This window comes from Schistocerca cancellata, unplaced genomic scaffold (assembly GCF_023864275.1).
Source record: "Schistocerca cancellata isolate TAMUIC-IGC-003103 unplaced genomic scaffold, iqSchCanc2.1 HiC_scaffold_649, whole genome shotgun sequence".
Classification (NCBI taxonomy): domain Eukaryota; kingdom Metazoa; phylum Arthropoda; class Insecta; order Orthoptera; family Acrididae; genus Schistocerca; species Schistocerca cancellata.
Genome location: NW_026046660.1, coordinates 137501 through 142500, shown reverse-complemented (window position 1 = coordinate 142500; position 5000 = coordinate 137501). Strand labels below are relative to the sequence as shown.

General features: G+C 53.8%; 1 non-coding gene across 1 annotated transcript in view; it reads right to left on the bottom strand.

Moving 5' to 3' along the window:
- LOC126138108 (small subunit ribosomal RNA) overlaps positions 1-1168 on the bottom strand; it is a 1909-nt gene extending 741 nt beyond the window's left edge. Inside the window, exon 1 of the ribosomal RNA XR_007528133.1 lies at positions 1-1168. This exon is cut by the window's left edge and continues 741 nt beyond it. This is a non-coding gene — a ribosomal RNA (small subunit ribosomal RNA).
- Between the last annotated feature and the right edge of the window lie 3832 nt (positions 1169-5000).

Sequence of the window (5000 nt, the reverse complement as noted above, 5' to 3'; positions counted from 1 at the left end):
CCGAGTCATCGGAGGAACTGCGGCGGATCGCTGGCTGGCATCGTTTATGGTTAGAACTAGGGCGGTATCTGATCGCCTTCGAACCTCTAACTTTCGTTCTTGATTAATGAAAACATACTTGGCAAATGCTTTCGCTTCTGTTCGTCTTGCGACGATCCAAGAATTTCACCTCTAACGTCGCAATACGAATGCCCCCGCCTGTCCCTATTAATCATTACCTCGGGTTCCGAAAACCAACAAAATAGAACCGAGGTCCTATTCCATTATTCCATGCACACAGTATTCAGGCGGGCTTGCCTGCTTTAAGCACTCTAATTTGTTCAAAGTAAACGTGCCGGCCCACCCAGACACTCAATAAAGAGCACCTTGGTAGGATTTCAACGGGGTCCGCCTCGGGACGCACGAACACGCACGAGGCGGTCGCACGCCTTCGGCTCGCCCCACCGGCAGGACGTCCCACGATACATGCCAGTTAAACACCGACGGGCGGTGAACCAACAGCGTGGGACACAAATCCAACTACGAGCTTTTTAACCGCAACAACTTTAATATACGCTATTGGAGCTGGAATTACCGCGGCTGCTGGCACCAGACTTGCCCTCCAATAGATACTCGTTAAAGGATTTAAAGTGTACTCATTCCGATTACGGGGCCTCGGATGAGTCCCGTATCGTTATTTTTCGTCACTACCTCCCCGTGCCGGGAGTGGGTAATTTGCGCGCCTGCTGCCTTCCTTGGATGTGGTAGCCGTTTCTCAGGCTCCCTCTCCGGAATCGAACCCTGATTCCCCGTTACCCGTTACAACCATGGTAGGCGCAGAACCTACCATCGACAGTTGATAAGGCAGACATTTGAAAGATGCGTCGCCGGTACGAGGACCGTGCGATCAGCCCAAAGTTATTCAGAGTCACCAAGGCAAACGGACCGGACGAGCCGACCGATTGGTTTTGATCTAATAAAAGCGTCCCTTCCATCTCTGGTCGGGACTCTGTTTGCATGTATTAGCTCTAGAATTACCACAGTTATCCAAGTAACGTGGGTACGATCTAAGGAACCATAACTGATTTAATGAGCCATTCGCGGTTTCACCTTAATGCGGCTTGTACTGAGACATGCATGGCTTAATCTTTGAGACAAGCATATGACTACTGGCAGGATCAACCAGGGAGCTGCGTCAACTAGAGCTGAGCAGCCGGCCGCCCGGGAGTGTGTCCCAGGGGCCCGCGCGAACACGCAAGCGTCCGCTCAATTATTCTGCAAACAGGAGGAGGCTGAGCTCCCCTGCACAATACACCTCGAAACCCTCTCAGGTCCCGGCGGCGCGCAGCGCCGTCCTAAGTACTTGGTCGGGTTCGAGAGAGGCGCAATCGCCCGGAGTTAGGCGAGTAGACGCTTTAGGTGCGACCACCCGTGCTCCCAACTGAGCTTGCCGCTGCCGACAGAGGCCCGGGAGCGTGCTGTCGTGGCATTGCCGGCGGGAGACAACACGCGCCACCTACGGTGACCGGCAGCTCCAACGCCAGCGCCACAGAAGGGCAAAGGCCCCACGTGGGTGCCGAAGCGAACTCTCCCAGCACAGCGCACGTGCCAACACGTCTGCACAACTGCGATACAAACCACCAGCGAGAACCGCTGGGGCGACCGAGCAGCAGACGGCGTCGCGGCGCCGAGTGCCGGGCGGCGGCGCATCCTCAACGCACACAGTCCTCAGTCGGACCAGCACACTGCAGATGTCCACCGCGCTTCGCACCGGGCCCGCGAGGACCCACTTTGGCCGCCCGGCGCCGCGCGCAGGGTGCCCCGGCGCGCAGCTGCGCCGCCTGCCGCGTCCGTCGGCCGGCGCGCCTGCCACTGGGCGCCCCCACCAGCCGGCTGTAGCGCGTGCGCCCACGCACCGCGCGGCCAGCACGCCGGGCGGCCCCCCCTCACCGGCCGGGGACGGTCCCGCCCAGCCACCGCCGCGTATCGCTTCACACACAGATTTGCCCTTACTGATTTACCTCCAGCAACAACAACCGCACCACAATGGGTTTACCAGTTGTTCATTTGCGTAACGTCACCAGCAAACGTAGACGTCCATCCCAGTTTGCAAATGCAACGATTATTGCATACCTGTCTGTTAGGTGTCACGACACACTACGTCTGCCCACATACACGCAACAAAATGTGCACGACTAGAGAACACGTGGGAGGTGGCCCCCTACGTATGCGATGTCCATTACGAGACCGACTGTCAACCAGCATCTGTACCATGTCGCAGATGTGGAACGCGGTGCACCATGCTATCACACTGTGTGAGAAGAGACGACTACGTTTGAATACACGCGCCACTACATCAACAGACGGCTCATGCTGATCGCCATCCAGGGCGTCCGTTACTCCCACACGTCTCTATGGCGTACCACACTGCAATGTAGCTGTTATGGGGAGACGGCACGTGGCTGAGTGCACAACATTTGGACCGTATGGTTCGCTGTTGTTGGGCGCAGTCGTTGTACAGTCACACATGTGCCACAGCGTATCATTCAGTACATACGGACCTATGTGCAGTACAATGTGAGGGTTAAGCTTACGACATCAGCGGACAGTGGACACAGGCCGTACCACGACGTAGACTGAGCGCTTCGACATGCGAATGCCAGTGAACAGCTGCGAAGGGCATTGAACACGCAAGCACCTGAACGACCAGCGTGCGAAGGCAGGGGGGAGGGGGGGGGCGATGTACATCCTGCAGTCGTCCACATTACAGTGTACAGCGGGAGCATGTAAAAAGTAAGCAACACTTGCGAAGTGTTGAACATGAAACGATACACAAGAGGGTGGGCGGTGCGAGTAGCGAACTATATTCAGAGGGTTGTGGTTAGACAACACTGGATTAATGTAACGTGTCATATGCCAATTACAGAGCAGGTTAAGGCACAACTTGGGTTAGGTTAAGGCACAACTTGGGTTAGGTTAAGGCACAACTTGGGTTAGGTTAAGGCACAACTTGGGTTAGGTTAAGGCACAACTTGGGTTAGGTTAAGGCACAACTTGGGTTAGGTTAAGGCACAACTTGGGTTAGGTTAAGGCACAACTTGGGTTAGGTTAAGGCACAACTTGGGTTAGGTTAAGGCACAACGTGGGTTAGGTTAAGGCACAACGTGGGTTAGGTTAAGGCACAACGTGGGTTAGGTTAAGGCACAACGTGGGTTAGGTTAAGGCACAACGTGGGTTAGGTTAAGGCACAACGTGGGTTAGGTTAAGGCACAACTTGGGTTAGGTTAAGGCACAACTTGGGTTAGGTTAAGGCACAACTTGGGTTAGGTTAAGGCACAACTTGGGTTAGGTTAAGGCACAACTTGGGTTAGGTTAAGGCACAACTTGGGTTAGGTTAAGGCACAACTTGGGTTAGGTTAAGGCACAACTTGGGTTAGGTTAAGGCACAACTTGGGTTAGGTTAAGGCACAACTTGGGTTAGGTTAAGGCACAACTTGGGTTAGGTTAAGGCACAACTTGGGTTAGGTTAAGGCACAACTTGGGTTAGGTTAAGGCACAACTTGGGTTAGGTTAAGGCACAACTTGGGTTAGGTTAAGGCACAACTTGGGTTAGGTTAAGGCACAACTTGGGTTAGGTTAAGGCACAACGTGGGTTAGGTTAAGGCACAACGTGGGTTAGGTTAAGGCACAACGTGGGTTAGGTTAAGGCACAACGTGGGTTAGGTTAAGGCACAACGTGGGTTAGGTTAAGGCACAACGTGGGTTAGGTTAAGGCACAACGTGGGTTAGGTTAAGCACAAATTGCGTTACATTGCGGTACAAATTGCGTTACATTGCGGTACAAATTGCGTTACGAATTTGGTTAGGTTAAGGTGCAAAATGGGTTAGGTTAAGGTGCGAAATGGGTTGGATTACAGTACACAACGTGGTAAGAGCGTGTGTTGGGGGGGGGGGGGGCGAGGTTCGTTGGTAGTGATCATTGTAAGTGAATGTCGGAGGCAGCGTCAGTATGTCACAGCAGTTATGTCTCGTCAGGATGCGCTTATGCGCTTTTCGCTCGTGACTGGAGGCGCGCCGCGTCTGTGGTTGCGGCAAGGGAGCGGCAGACCTGTGTGATTCATTCCTGCCATTGTTTCTGTGCCGTAACAGGAGGCAGTGAGGTGGTGTTGGGTGCACCCCTGTGTAGGACATGTGTGGGTGTTGGTGGCTTATCTGAGCAATTGTGGATGTCGGACGGGTGGGATATTCTATTTTAGAATTGGACCCCCTGGTGTGGTTATCATAGTGTGGATGGTGTACTGTGGCGGAGAGGATGCACCGGACGTTGGTCCATGCTGGTGCTTACATATTGTATCTGTGTCTGTTACAGGCAGAGAGTAATGTGTGATAGAGTGTCTCGCTGAGGTGTGGTTCATATTGTGTGCACAGACTTACAGCATGTATAGGGACAGCGGGAATTTGGCATATTGGATATAACTCTTCGTGAAACGCAAGATATAGGGGTGGATTGCAACGTACGAGTGCGGGAAGAGTCCGCCGTTCATCCGCTGGAGTTGCGATTTCGGCGGTTGGGGTGGGGCACGTGCGGGTGCGGGTGGAGTGATTGTCGGTTGACTACTTCGTGCGACGCAGGCACTGGCGTTCGGGTTCCTGTGGTGGACAGATGATGCAGGCTTTGTGGGTGGCGTCGGAAAATGGGTACTGTGGGACCTAGCGATGTCGTAGTCGGGGTGGCGTCTCATAGATGGCGGTATCGTCGGTGCAGCAGGTCATGTTTCGGGAGACTTGCAGATGGCGGTATTTAGTTTTCGTGTTGCGCGCGACATGGTGGACGTAGTGTCGTCCGATTCGCGTAGATGGGGCTATTGCATGTGGTTTCGTCACATTGTCATAGATGGCGATGCTGTGGTTTGGCAGTATGGTTGGTGTAGTTCCGTTGGATTCCTGTAGATGGAGGTGTCGTTTCTGGGCCAGACGGCAATGTAGTTTGGTCACATTCTCATAGATGGCTGTGTTGTGTC